This window comes from Macrobrachium nipponense, chromosome 18 (genome assembly GCF_015104395.2).
Source record: "Macrobrachium nipponense isolate FS-2020 chromosome 18, ASM1510439v2, whole genome shotgun sequence".
Classification (NCBI taxonomy): Eukaryota; Metazoa; Arthropoda; class Malacostraca; order Decapoda; family Palaemonidae; genus Macrobrachium; species Macrobrachium nipponense.
In genome coordinates, this window is record NC_087211.1 from 73121409 (window position 1) to 73138079 (window position 16671).

Here is a 16671-nt window from a genome sequence, read left to right on the forward strand (position 1 = left end):
CAATTTTACATTCCATTCCATTCCATTCTTTTGTTAGACAGAATCCTTGGAGTCTTTGTAGTGTCTCTCTACAGCAGTGTCTTGGCACATCAGGTTGGTCCTCTGGATTGTAAGGCTAGGACGTGGTAACCAGAAGATCCTTTTGTCTTCCTTGACTGATGACGCACTGTGGTCTCTAGTGCCTTGGAAATGAATTACTAAAGGGTGCTTGTAGCATTTATTTGGCCCCTAACTGCATACTATTCCTAGCCTTTTAAGTAACTTTCATTCTCGCTTCCATCATTCAGTCTTGCTATCCAACACCTTTAATTGTTACTTAGAAGTGCAACTGTGGGAGTTTCTGCTGGTTCCACCCTTAGATGCATGTACTTCCTCTCCCATATTTTCTAGGTCAACCACTCCATTCCATATTTTCTAGGTCAACCACTCCATTCCATATTTTCTAGGTCAACCACTCCATTCCATATTTTCTAGGTCAACCACTCCATTCCATATTTTCTAGGTCAACCACGTCCTCCATATCTAGGTCAACCACTCCATCCTAGGTCACCACCTCCATCCCATATTTTCTAGGTCAACCACTCCATTCCATATTTTCTAGGTCAACCACTCCATTCCATATTTTCTAGGTCAACCACTCCATTCCATATTTTCTAGGTCAACCACTCCATTCCATATTTTCTTGGTCAACCACTCCATCCCTTATTTTCAAGATCAGTGGTTCTTAACCTTTTTAATTCCATGCCCCCTCTAATATTTGGACCACTCTTGCATGCCCCTCTTGCATCTGAGTAAAATTCCCTCCCAGATTTCAAGGAAAATAAAAAAAAATAGAAAGAGAAGGGGTTTCGAGGGATAGGAAGTGAGGTCGGTAATTACAAAACATGGTAAGAATCCCAGTGAGCCTAACTAGAGTATTGCAATATTCATTCATTTAAGTGAAAACAACCACTGGATGAATTGGATTGGTAGTTCAGTAATTGCAAGATCAAAAGATGTCTTATCACGAAATCTTTTAGAATCTGCCATTATACAACTTACTTCCCATTGTAATTTTAATATTAGTTGTGACCTGTTTCATGTAGACCCTTGTATTTGTAACATGTTTAAGAGTTACCTCAAAGATACAATCACAGACTTAAATACAAATTAGTTGCCTTATAGATATTTTCTTTGTATATGTATGTTTAATATGTTTTGTGAATAAGTTTTTGTTTAAGGTTTGAATGTGGTCAGTTCATGCCCAGTAAAATCCTTTAATTGTCTTGTCCCTGTGCCTGAGCAGTTGGACTTAATCTTTTTGTAAACCTCTTAAATTATACCCATGTTTATGTTCGTTTGGGAAGGTTACTAATTCTCCAGGTGTGTTGGATTCTAGGTACTTATCTCCTTATAATCTCCATCTGTCACTTATACAACCCTTCATTGTCGTCTCAGTTTCTCATGTAAGTCAGTCAGTCTGCTAAGTAAAAAACATTGATGCGAAAGATCTTGCAGCTTCTCCAGTGTTTCACTTTCTTGTTTGGCTTATACTTTTATACATATATATATATATATATATATATATATATATATATATATATATATATATATATATATATATATATATATAAAGGCAATGCCACGAAGGAAAATGAAAACACAAGAACTGCCGTGATCTTTCGGTCTTAACAACTCTTTACTATATTAAAGGGTCGTTAAGACCGAAAGACCTTGGCAGTTCTCATGTTTCATTTTCCTTCGTAGCATTGCCTTTATATTTATACATATCACGTTTTGTATATATATATATATATATATATATATATATATATATATATATATATATATACATACTTATATGTATATGTGAGAGAGAGAGAGAGAGAGAGAGGTTCAATTGCAGAGTCCAACTCCTGCATCCATACATTTTTGGAAGTACGTACTTGTTCCTTGATGCATCCAAAAGTCATATATATATATATATATATATATATATATATATATATATATATATATATATATATATATATATATATATGTATGTATATATGTATTGCTACTTTCAAAATGCATATTTCCCCTCTTTGAAATGTTATGTAGAATTGTGCAATATTTTTTCAGATTCCTAGATAGCTTAGAGTTAGAATGTTTTAAATGTGTGTTCAGATTTCGCATAACATATTGTAAAAGAATATATATATAACGTAGTACGTAAAAAGAGAGAGATTTTGTTTGTCCACTCGAAACTACAATTGTTTCCCTTTTATGTCAGCACTTTGAGATTGGAGGGTCTCCGAGATCCGTTTGCTTTCCTAATCTGTCAACATGTTTGATAAGCGAGCTCAAATCTTCATTTGTGTTTTGGGAATCTGTCATCTTATGTGATAAGCCTTCTGCTCCGTGTCGATCGAATAGAGTACGTGTCTTTTTTTTTTTTAACAGAATCGTCTCATACGTGTATGTCTTTGATCAAAGCCACGTGGAGATTGCACATTTTGTGAGTAAGATTGCGTAAGATTACGAAGCTTCTGGAAGAGTTATTGTCTCAAAACGTTTTGTCATGTCCTCTGTCCAGTTTCCGCAAGGGAAGAGAATTCATTATATCTTAGAACCGCGAGGCGTTCAGAGCTCTCTCTCTCGCTCTCTCTCTCTCTCTCCTCTCTCCTCTCTCCATCTCATAGCACTTTTGATCTTAAAGTAACGTAACGTAAATCGGTCACTCGTATTGAGAATTTCATATTTGATATTTCTTAGAGTTTATTTAGTATTATTTAGTGTTTTTGTGGAATCTGAACAAACATTGTTTTGTAACGGCGCCTGCGTTTTGGTAAAGTGAAACAAGCCTGCAGCAAAGAAAGAAATTGGTATACCAAAAAGGTAAAGTGTGTTATATTTTTATTAGTTGCAACTAATAACGGATAGGAACTGTGGTTAACTAATAACTAATATCTAATGGTTATGACGGTTTGGTAAGAAACTAATAACTGATAGGAACAGTGGTTAACTAATAACTAATAACAGATGGTTACGAAGGTTTGGTAAAAACTGATGGTTACAATGTTTTGAGTGAAAAAGATTTACACTTATACATTGCAAATTTTGTGTTTTGTGTTTGTTCCATTGTTTGTGCACTTGTTCATTTTCTTGTTGAAGTGTTCCTTTTTATTTTATATTTTCATTTGCATTCACAATTTAATTGACTTAGTTATTTTCATTGCTTAATCATTGCACATTTAATTAAATTTAACACTTGTAAATTAATTTGCATTTACTTAGAATTCTTTTCAAGTTTTATTATTGTTTAGCACTTGTTAATTAATTTCAAATTTTCAATTATTGCCTAACACTTTTGAATTTTGATTGAATTAATTCTCTTGAATTTTGTGATAATTAATTTTGATTTAATTTTACTTAATTTGATTCAAGAATTAATTAAACTTTACTTTGTTTTCAAGTAACAGTAATTTTCCCTGATATTGTGAATTTTACTTATAAATTTTGAATTTAATAATAAATTTTTGTATTTAAAATTTTTATAAGTATTTCATTTCTAAGTAAGATGTATGGTAGTCGTGCAGTAGGACGTGACTATCAAGTGCTCTGTGAAAAGTGCAACTCTAGCGCAATGTTAAAAATTTATACTGAGAAGAGAAAGGAAACAGAAAAATAGGAACTTTGTGGAGAAATTGATGCAAGATGAAAGGCTTAAAATGACATATAAACTTTATCAACAAATTATCAGAAAAGCACAGAGATGGAATGTTAACAGCGAACACTGCGACCATCCTGTCACCTGTAGTAGCTGCTCTTAAGACGATGTTGAAGAATGAACTTGTGAAATGTGTGATACATAGTTCCATTACGCATATTCTCCGTAGGGGGCTAGTGCCGTCAGTGCACCTCATTTGGTCCAATGTAGGCATTACTTGAGGTTTTCTGCAGCATCCCTTCGGCCCCTATCTGCAACTACTTTCATTCCTTTTACTATACATCCGTTCATATTATCTTCCATCTTGCTGTCCACCCTCTCCTAACAGTTGTTTCATAGTGCAAATGGGAGTCCAGTTTGTGCAAAATTTAAAACTATTAGGGTAGGGCCATTTGGCGTGTCACAAACACAAATTACAACAAATGAATCTCACGGCTCACAATGTGTCATACAGAAAAACAAATTTAGGTTCACATTCAATAATATCAATAATAAAATGGATAGTCACAGCTCCAGCTGGAAAAAGCTAAATTCAAAACAAAACTTTACATAACATGAGTCAAAAATGAAATGTTACTCATAAGAAATTTGGTAAAAGCATAAGAAAACTTACTGAATATCTTCTGCAACACAATAAAAACAAGAAAATAAAAAATCAAATTCAAAGATTACACACGAAAAATAACTCTTGATAATCTCACTTTCTTACATCATCGATGGAATATCATAAATTTCTGACAAAGCATAAACAGCATTGACAACGATATGAAATTTTGGACACAGTATAATTGGTATCAATAGAAATGAACAAAAATTAGATACATTGCAATAAGATGTTTAATACGACTTGAAATGCAATAAAAAATAATAATGCAACAAAAATAACACAATTATGAATACAGAGACTCACTCATTATTTGCTTGGAACTGTAACAAAAGGATTTTTTTAATTTTTATTAAACATCAATTTCTCAGCAATAACTGACATGAAACAAAAGTGCATAAGCATGTTTTTATGATATTCTCTGTTCACTTTGGTCATGACGGACACATTTACTCATGACTCGCGCTGGTATGCTATTAAGGCACCAACACGCACTTACAAATTATGTGGATGGTTTGCTTTATCGAAGAGGGAGGAACGGTGGCACAACAAGTTACTCTTTTCTTTTTTTTCTTTCATTAAGCATTTATCTCTTGCATGCTCAGAAAACTGTGACTTATCAGTCAACTCCCTTACACACTAGCGAACCCACACACTCCCAGGGCACTCACTCAACACGTTCATACAACAGCTGACTCACTTGCCTCTGTTTTCTGTGCAACTCACCCACAGGTGTAACTAAAACATTTAACTGTATGCGTCGCAGTTCCTCTCTCTCTATGTGGCTCATGTCTTACAGTACTCTTGGGAAGAGCGTCTGCTACTCTTATTACTCTTTTTTTTTATATGATCAATCCCCACAAACTCTAACAGTTGCTCGATCCTACGACCTTTTTGAGAAATTAACATTCTTAAGGGCATCTCTATATATCAGGGATAAAATACAATTTGTTCTCACTTCGTCATCAAATTTAAAAATTACTTCTCTTTCCGAATGAAAATCTGACTACTCTTTCAACAAATATATCAGTCTCGCTACTTTATTTAAACTCTTTAATGAATTTACGTTAATAATTTCTTCATCAAATATATCAGTCTTGTTACTTTACTCAGACGAACACTTTAATGAATTTACGTTAATAATTTCTTCAACAAATATATTAGTCTTGTTACCTTACTCAGACGAACACTTTAATGAATTTACATTAATAATTTCTTCAACAAATACATCAGTCTTTTTACTTTACTCTGACGAACACTTTAATGAACTTTCGTTAATAATTGTGTCTTTAAACCTTAATCACAATTCTTCAATGGGGACAAATGGGATGCATTGTCGTTCGTGATACTTCAAATGTGATCAGAACACGGCCTAAGAGAACCATCCTTTTTTTTTCTTTTTCTCTTATTTTCTTATGCAAATTTTTTTCCTAACGTTACTTTCTACAAATTCCCTATCTGTATTTCCCTAACACAACATGCTATTGATTACGCTACTAAAGGCTACACAACTCGTTCATTGTGCAGTCGAACTAATACTAATATTACTATCAGTGACAATTTTTAGCAATCACGACAGCGGGTAGGGAGACGGCTACTAGGCGTGGCGGGGTCTCCCACCTCCGGGGGTGTGAAGGGTATCCTCTCATCACATCCCCATAGTGTCCCAAGACACTATCCTGTAACTATCCCTCTCTGCCATATGGTTGAGATGTTCCCGTTTTCTATGCAATTTGCTCACAGGTCAACAGCTCTATTAGTGCCAGCAGCTGTGCCGGCGATCACTACTGATGCTATTAGTTTGCTTGTATCTTCTTCACATCGTGCCTGGATTCTCTCACTGGTTGCTGGCTGTCATCTGACGTCTATCAGCTATTCCTTATTCTAACATGACGTCATCCTATCCATACCTTAGGCAGGTATCGTGACTTCCTTCACGGGTCGAGGTTGGTAAGGGAACTTCTGCACTATTCACCTTTTTAATACCATCCCTCTACTCTTCAATAGGTCGCGATCAGAAGTAGGAGTGGACTTCCCCCTTCCCACGGGGTCATGGGGCAGAGGCTCTGGTCGACCTCTCTCTGTCCCAGCATTCTTGACTCGTGGGTGGACAGGTTGTTCTCTACTCCTGTATTCCTCAAGGGTGAGGATTTGCATCCCTTCCCTCGCAACAAGACAACAAGGCGTCCCTTGTTCTCGGGAACTGCATAACAGTCCCGCACGGCACTGGGGCTAGCCTGGGGTACCTTCCCGGCATTACCTCCATGCCACCTCCTGCTGCCACCTTCCGTCCTTCCTGGTGGGGTTGGACTGCTCCTTACCACTGCCATCACTCCGTTCAAAACGCGTTCGTTACTCCTCTTCTTGGTCTGTTACACGAGTCGGTTACTCGGGGGGTCACAAAGTTGTTTGGGTGCCACCACCACGGCACCACCGTCGTTTGAATTTAGCGTTGCAACCGTCGATTTTGAATTCTCCCATACTAGTCTCTGTCTTAAACAGATTTTTCAAATATTTTGTTAATACTTCCGCAGATTCGAATTCTCTCTCGCCCGTTCGTCATTGAATTTGGTCGCGAAACTGTCTAACAGTGGTAATTTATTAACAATTTCTGCGATCGCACTCTATCTTTCTGATTAGCACTGCATTTTCTTCGAAATCGTAGGGTGTATGATTGTACACTGTCTTTCTGGTTAGCACTGTGCATTTCGAAATCATAGGGTGCGTGATTGTACACTGTCTTTCTGGTTAGCACTATGCATTTGGAAATCGTATGGAGTGATTGTACACTGTCTTTCTGGTTAGCACTGCGCATTTCGAAATCGTAGGGCCGCTCGATTTATTATTCACGTTCTTAGCACGGTTCGCCACTTTTCTGCCAATTGCTTTAGCCATAACTGTTTTTATCCAGTCTGTTCGTTTCACGATTTCCCTCGTCATCACCATCCATCGAATTTTCTCTCGTATCCATGTTTATGTCACTTCATGTTACCATTTGTCGTCTAAAATGATTTAACAATAACGTTTGTTTGACACCTCACAAGACCTCACAAGACCTCATAAGACCTTACAGGACTCGGGAACCCCACAGGACCCCACGACTGACACCAAAATTATATGACCTGATCTCGGTCATTTGTGGGTTCGGGATATGAAGGAAAAAACAGGAGAGAGATAAGTTTATGTGCATGCAATGGAGGTCATGCAAAAATAATAATCGAGGGAACGTTTGACACAGGTGTATTCTTCTTAGCTGCACAGGTGGCCTTTACTTGTAATTATTATGTTAACTATTCTAGTGCACAACCGGACGGCAGGTTAGACTGTTATTGACACTCGTGACGATACATGTCATTGTGTGGCGGCCGACGGGAACTGGACTGCCGGGGCACTGGGCACTCTCGACCCAGTTTGTCTGTGCTGTATGGGACCCGCTAACGAACTGCTCTGACCGATCGGCAATCTGTTTCAAATGCCCCCTTTCAGATGGCATCGTTATGCAAGAAGCTGATTGGTTATTCTGGCTCCTAAGACACAAGGGCCAATCAAGAAGGAAAATTAATTCAATTGAAATTCATGTTTGGTCAGATCAGTACGCCTAGGCACATCTGCAAAATTTTCTGGAAAACTTCTAATTACTTCACTTAAGTCTTCACCTTGTTCAACACTCAGATGTTTCAGTTTATCCTCCAAATTTTCCAAAATTGAAGAATTATTCATCTTGCTTGCAGCTCCCAATTCGTAGCCATCATCGTCTTCTGTAGATAAAGTTGTTTGGGTTACTGACACAGTTTCAGTTTTAGTTTCTGAGAAATAAGGTTTCAAGAGGTTCACATGTATCTTCTTTTGTCTTCTTCTTCATTCTGGTGTTTCAATCACATAAGTTCTATCACTTAACTTCTGAATTATCTTGTAAGGACCTTGAAATTTATTAGTGAGGGGAAATCTTTTGACAGGTAAGAACACTAACACTTGTTGACCAACACTAAAACTTCTTAGCTTAGTCTTAGCATCAAATCTCCTTTTCATTTTCTCTTGACTCATTTTCAAGTTTTCTAAAGAGAATTTTCTAATCTCTTTCAACGTTTTCCTTAAGTTCTTCACATACTCTCCTTGGCTTTCCTCTTGGTTTTCTTCCCAATTTTCTGCAAGAATCTTCAACGGTCCTCTCACTTCTCTTCCAAAAATCATTTCATTAGGTGAACATCCCATACTTTCTCGATAAGTACTCCTAACTTCAAATAACATTAATGGTAAACCAACATCCCATTCTCTTCCTGACTCAGAACAATACTTTGTCAGGATACTTTTCAATGTTTGATGGAACCTTTCTAAGGCACCTTGAGTCTCTGGATGATAGGCAGTGGATAACTGTTGTTTCACTCCTAACAAATTCATCACATCCTGGAATAACTTTGAAGTAAAGTTTGTTCCTCTGTTACTTTGTACTATTTCTGGTATTCCAAACTTTGAGAAGAACTCCACAAGTTTTTCTGCGACTATCTTGGCAGATATGTTTCTAACAGGGATTGCTTCTGGATATCTTGTCACAGGACACATTAATGTTAACAAATACTCATTTCCTTTCTTTGTCTTCGGCAGTGGTCCAACCATGTCTATAATCACTTTGCTAAAGGGTTCTCCTCTAACTTCTATAGGTTGTAGGGGGGCTTTCTTGATGGTTTCATTCGGTTTTCCAGCTATCTGGCAGGTATGACACTCACGACAGAACCTGCTAACATCTTTGTGAAGTCCAGGCCAGAAAAAATATTTCATGATCTTCTCCACAGTCTTCCTGATTCCCATATGTCCAGACTCATGAGCTACTGCAAATTTTGATATGGAATAAAAATTTGATGATATTCGCCCCATACAGCATCTCCTGGTATCTCTGTAGGTCTATACTTCCTCATCAGCAAACCTTCCTTCAGATAATAACAGATAGGAGTTTGTAGCATCTCTTCTCGATCAACAACTCTGAAGAACAGATCAGTTAACGATGCATCCTTCTTCTGTAAGTCCATCAGCTTCTCTCTTGTCACTTGACCAACTTCAAGGGTTGAATTCTCAATATCTGCTAACTCAGCTACTGGAGTTTCACTACTGTCTTTAGTAATACTTTGACTACCCGGAGTCTCCTCAGGAACATCAGGTTCTTCTTCTTCATCGTCGTCGTCTACTTCATCTTCTTGGGAAATCTCTTCTTGGTCAGCACTATGGGAAACTTCACTTCCCTGGAATAATTCTTCTAAACACAAAGATGCTTCACTTGATCCTTCTTGGGTGTGTAAATCCTCAGTTTCTTCACTTGCAGTCATAGTTCTCTTCATACTTCTGGTAGTTACACAACTAGGAAACAGGTGGGGGTTATTCATCTCCAACTCTACTGTAGGACTAATCCTCAATGGTTTGTCTGTCACTATAGGACAAGGAATAAATGGCACACCACCAACTTCATTCCCCAACAGAACATGTACACCTTCCACAGCTAGTGAGTCCTTTACAGCAAAATCAACATTCCCTGTCACCAATTCACATGACAGGTGTAAGCGGCATATAGGAGTTACTTCCTCTCCTCCTATACCCTTCAAAATAACTGAATCTCCTGTGAGACTCTTCTCCAACTGAGGGTGAGAACCACGTACTACGACACTATGGTTACTCCCTGTATCACGTAATATCTTGACTGATACCTGCATACTTCCTTCTTGAGTTGACAGCATACCCTCATAGATATATGGCTTAAAAGCCTCCACACTGCTAAGCCACTCACTGCTTGAGGTAACATTTCCACTGGTTGCTAAACATTCAGCTTGTTTAGTTTCATTCTTCTCTGGAGTCTGATTCTTTCCCACACTGCTCTTCGTAGTTTGTTTCACTTGGTCACCTTTTACAACTTGACCAACTGGTTTTGACTGCTGTTGATTCCGGTAACACTCTTGACTGTATTGTCCTACTCTTCCACAGTTGAAACAGACAACATTAGGTTTATGTAATTGTCTTGAAAAACTGGATGAGGATTTCACATTAGCTTGCTGAGTTGTATTACCTTGTGTACTCTTGGTAGTATCACTTGTAGGTTTCCCATTAAATTTGTTCCTGTTATTTGGATAAGACTTAAAACCTGGGCGTTGTTGACTCTGGTACTTGACATTGTAATTACGTTTACTACTGATTATATTGTAATCTTCACTCAGTGTAGCAGCTTTGTCAAGTTTTTTCTCCTCTCTCTATCTTAAATAGGCTCTTATATGTTCAGGAATTCCCTTAAGATACTGTTCAAGAACAAGTAACTCTTCTAACTCATCAAAAGTTTTAACTTTAGCAGCTTCTACCCAACGTTTGAAACACCTTTTCACTTTGTAAGCATAATCTAAGAATGTTCCCTTCTCATCTTTTCTTAAATTTCTGAATCTTTCATTGTAGTACTCTGGGGTCATCTGGTAAACTTGTAGCACACTGTGTTTAAGTACTTTGTAGTCTTTACACTGATCAGCTGTTAAGGCTAGATAAGCACTTCTCCCTTTACCAATCAAGACACTTTGTAGCAAAACTGACCATTTATCTTCTGGCCATCCCATACCTGAAGCCACTTTCTCAAAGTGATCAAAAAACTCATCTGGAGCTTCTTCAGTAACCTTAGGGATTAACTTCTGTACTCTCACTACATCAAATACAGGGTCTTGATTACCTTGGTTAGGGTTAGACGGTGTTACAGGTAATGTGGATCTAGCTTTTATTAATTCCATTTCCCTTTCATGTCTTGCAATTTCTCTTTCCTCTTTTATCCTTTCTCTTTCCTCTTCTGCTGCTTTTTCTTCTTCTCTTTCTCTTCTTTCATGTTTTTCCCTGTCTATTCTTTCTCTTTCAGCTTGCATTCTCTCTCTTTCAGCATGCATTTTTAGCTTAATCAAATTCTCTTCTGCTTCAATGCGTCTTAAGCTTTAACTCTGCATCACTTTTCTCTTTCTTTTCTGCTTGTTTATTTATGAGATCAGCACGTGCTACATTCAACAACTCTTGAGCCAATTCTAACTCATCTTCATCAGTTATTCTACCAGAGTTTATCAATGATTCCATAGCAATACATCTTATTTGTGCCTTTACCATACTAGTAGACACATAACCACCACATGCCACTGCTAAAGCGCTCCACTGTGCCTTAGTCAGAGTGGTTTCAGACAAAACTTGGATGGAAGGGGCTGCTAAAAATTCCTGAACCTTGAACTGAGCCATTTTCCTCTAAGTTATCAACTTACAATTCAGTACAACAAATGCAAAACAAAAAACTATATGGTCACTCTCCTAACAAATATATCCCTAACACCACCAGTATATTCTAGAGTGATAATGAAATCTGCTTTCCCTGGTCTCTGGGTACCATTAATACATTGTTTACGAAGTACCAAGTATCTGGTTACCATTTATCAATTATTACCTCACCAAAAGCCAGACACCTGAACCCTCATAACAAGTATTAAACTGAACAACTGAATACTCTAAAGGCAACAGTGATCCCTTAACACTTACCAGTATTGCAGAAAATCAGACCAAGTTCATCAAAACAGGTGTGAAGTCATATTGTAAGTAATTAAATTAATCAAAGGGCATCACTCCATCAACAACTTTAAAAGTCCAAGTTTTTCCCTGATTTCAGAAGTCTAAGTACTTCCCTGGTTCTAAGTCACTTCAAGTAAATTGAAGGAAAGCAAATCAATTACCACTCTGTTTCTACCTAACATAAATATAATCAAATGCAAATATACTGGTTAGAAATGAAATACTTATAAAAATTTTAAATAAAAAAATTTATTATTAAATTCAAAATTTATAAGTAAAATTCACAATATCAGGGAAAATTACTGTTACTTGAAAACAAAGTAAAGTTTAATTAATTCTTGAATCAAATTAAGTAAAATTAAGTCAAAATTAATTTATCACAAAATTCAAGAAAATTAATTCAATTGAAATTCAAAAGTGTTAGGCAATAATTGAAAATTTGAAATTAATTCACAGGTGCTAAACAACAATAAAACTTGAAAAGAATTCTAAGTAAATGCAAATTAATTCACAAATGTTAAATTTAATTAAATGTGCAATGATTAATCAATAAAAATAACTAAGTCAATTAAATTGCGAATGCAAATGAAAATATAAAGTAAAAAGGCACACTTCAATAAGAAAATGAACAAGTGCACAAACAGTGGAACAAACACAAAAATATGCAATGTGTAAAAGTGTAAATCTTTTTCACTCAAAACATTGTAACCATCAGTTTTTACCAAACCACTGTTCCTATCAATTATTAGTTAACCACAGTTCCTATCCGTTATTAGTTATTAGTTATTAGTTGCAACTAATAAAAATATTACACACTTTACCTTGGTATATCAACTTCTTTCTTTGCTGCAGGCTTGTTTCACTTTACCAAAAACCAGGCGCCGTTACGAAACAATGTTTGTTCAGATTCCACAAAAACACTAAATAACACTAAACAAACTATAAGAAATATCAAATATGAAATCCTCACAAGTTACGAGTGACCAATTTACGATACATTAATATAATCTCAAGGATGTCATGAGAGAGAGAGAGAGAGAGAGAGAGAGAGAGCGAGCTCTGATCGCCTCGCGGTTCTAAGATGTAATGAATTCCCTTCCTTTACGGAAACTGGACAGGGCAGATGACACAAAACGTTTTAGGACAATAATGCTTCTAGAGGCTTCGAAATCTGACACAATCTTCATAAAGAAATGTGTAATCCCCACGTGGGACTCGGCAAAGACATACACGTATGAGATGATTCTGTTAAAAAAAAATAAAAAAAAGACATGTATTCGTCTCGATCGACTGAAGCAGAAAGGTCTTATCTCATACGATGACAGATTCCCAAAACATAAATGAAGCAAATGGATCTCGCAGACCTTCTAATCTCAAAGTGTTGACATAATAGGGAAACAACTCAAAGTTTCGAACGGACAAAGAAAATCTCTCTCTTTTTACGTACTACATTATCTATATATTCTTTTACATTATGTAATGCGAAATCTGAACACACATTTAAAACATCCTATCTCTAAGCTATCTAGGAATCTGAAAAAAATGTTGCACAATTCTACATGACATTTCAAAGAGTCTAAGAGGGAATATATGCATTTTGAAAGTAGCAATATATAATAATATATACAAATTATATATATATATATATATATATATATATATATATATATATATAGGTATAGATGATATATATATATATATATATATTATATATATATATATATATATATATAATATATATATATACATATGCATCTACTGTTATTTTTTTATGCATATATATATAATATATGTATATTATATATATATATATATATATATATATATATATATATATATATCATATGCATCTACTGTTATTTTTTATGCATATATATATATATAGATATATATATATATATATATATATATATATATATCTATATATCATATATGCATATATATATATATATATATATATAGATATGTATATATATATATAGATAGATATCTATATATATATATATATATATATATATATATATATATATATATATATATATATATATATAGATATATTATACTATATATATATATATATATATATATATATATATGCATAAAAAATAACAGTAGATGCATATGACATCAGGATATAAACGAATACCACAGAAAAAGTAATAGGCAGAAATTCTAACCGAACGCTTTCGTCTTGTAATGAGACATTGTTGAGGCACAATGTCTCATTAAAGGACGAAAGTTCTCTGTTAGAATTTCTGCAAATTACTTTTCCTGTGGTATTCACTTATTTGTATATGTGTGAGAGAAGAGAGGTTCAATTGCAGAGTCCAACTCCTGCATCCATACATTTTTGGAAGTACTTACTTGTTCCTTGAGGCATCCAGAAGTCAATCCCATTTTTCGCAAATTTGAAAAAGAACTAATTAGATTACACTGGCTGAATAATCTAAAACACTTTTTAGAAGAATGCCTCAAGGAATACATACTTCCATATATACATATTGTTTGTTTACACTCACATATAAACAACCGATGGGAAGAGTTTGACTAAAGGGAGTGGCAGATTTAGGCCTTAGGTGGACATACACGTACTCAACTGGCATGGGGTTTGTCCTGCCGGGAGTAGCGCGCGCTCCAGTCCGCTTGGGTATTGCCCATACGCGCAGAGGACTTGCTCTACGCATATTTTGAGAGGGCAGAGTTAATATGCAGTGGCTATGTTCCTTCCAGTCCTGTAGTGTCCTGATATGGCACCAGGTAAAAGGAAGATAAGTGCAATAATGATAATAGCACTCCTGCAAGACAAATACGATCATGAAATATGCAAGAAAAATCGTAAAGTATGGGTGAAACCATGACTAATAAAGAGAGGTTTTACCATATGACTTAAATGAAAGAATTAAAGGAAAATAACCCAGAAGATTGTAGAAGTTATTCAAGAATGACTGATGATGACTGGGGTGTTCCTAATTTTTATTGCTGCTTCAGGTACAGTAATCACGTAACGGAATCCATTCATATAGTTTAGGAGGACCTCTGAATATACAATATGCTTTTCAGCTTTTTCATTTAATTTAACCAACGCAAAGGGTTACCTGCATTTCAGAATGTTTCTCTCTCTCTCTCTCTCTCTCTCTCTCTCTCTGGGAATGATGATCAAATAAAAGGGTTCCAAACTTATAGATCAGATAGAAAAAATAGGAATCAAGGGGGAACCGCAATATATGGGAAAGACAAAAAACAAGGAAAAATATATGAGAAATATAGTAACTCAGAATGTGAACTAATAGCGGTAGAATTTGAATCTGAAAAATTGATGAACATAGTAATATATAGACCTCCTAATACTAAAGAGTTTGACTTAATAATTGAAAAATTGGATGATATATGTAGAAATCACAAGGACTGGACTATTCTCCTATCTGGTGACTTCAACTTTCCTTTCGTAGAATGGAAAGAACGAATAGGAGATTGTGGTTGTACTTATACATATAAAAAAGAGAGTAATAGTAGTGCAGAAGATAAGAGGCAATTTGAAAAGCTATTAGATATGCTACTAGAATACAACATTCAACAAATAAATCACCTGCCAACAAGAAAGGAAAATACTTTAGACCTAGTATTTGTGAACGAGATGAATTATGTTAAAGAAATAATAGTTTATAATGCGAGTATTTCAGACCATAATGTCATAGAATTAACAGTTCATTCCAAAGCAAGTGAAAATAGAGATAAGCAAGAAATGAAAAAGTGGGAAGGATATGGAAAATACAACTTCTACAGTAAAAATATAAAATGGTCAGAAATTAATGAAGAATTAAACAAAGATTGGGATAACATTTTCGTAAGTGATGACATAAGGGTAAATACGGAGATATTATATAAATATTGGAGATAATAGTGGAAAAATATATACCGAAGAAGAAAAGTAAACATCATTCATGCATACCAAGAGACAGAAGGATCTTGTTCCAGAAAATCAGAAAGTGGAAAAAAGGTCTTGCAAAAGAAAAAATGCATGGAAAGTTATAGAACTAAAAAGTAAGATAGAAAATGCAGAACAAAAGATTATACAATCAAAAGAAAATGAAAAACGGGACTTGGAAGAAAAAACCCTATTAAATATCAAGCAAAACCCAAACTATTATACTCATATGCGAAGAAGATGAATAAAAGAAGAATAGAAATAGGCCCTCTGAGAATTGAAGGGAGATTAACGAATGAAAAAAAAAAGGAAATTGCAAAACATACGGCAGAACGATATAAGAGAGAATTCACCCCTAGAATAGATAATGAAGATAATGATATAGAAGTAAGGGATGAAAATAGTGAATATTTAGCTGACATAGATATTAATGAAGCTGATATTGTGCAGGCTATTAATGAAATTAAAAATGGAGCTGCTGCAGGGCCTGATGGAATTCCTGCTATTTTGTTAAAGAAAGTAGTTCATTCTATCGCAAAGCCACTTGCAATATTATTAAGACAAAGTGTAGATACAGGCAAGATATATGATGAGCACAAATTAGCATATATTACCCCTACTTTCAAAAGTGGATCAAGACTAGAGGCAAGTAATTATAGGCCTGTGAGTCTAACATCACATATTATGAAAGTGTATGAAAGGGTAATGAAGAAAAATATTATGAAACATTTAATAAAAAATAATTTGTTTAATAAAGGACAACATGGTTTCGTACCCGGAAAAAGTACACAAACCCAACTGTTAGTCCACCGTGAAAACATATTCAAAAATATGAAAAGCGGAAATGAAACAGATGTGGTTTATTTAGACTTTGCAAAAGCTTTTGATAAA

The 16671-nt window shown here is 35.3% G+C and overlaps 1 protein-coding gene across 2 annotated transcripts in view; it reads left to right on the forward strand.

Annotated features, from left to right (window-relative positions):
* Positions 1-16671, forward strand: part of LOC135197167 (uncharacterized) — a 52346-nt gene that overhangs the window by 17279 nt on the left and 18396 nt on the right. The gene's annotated exons all lie outside the window — the stretch shown is intronic.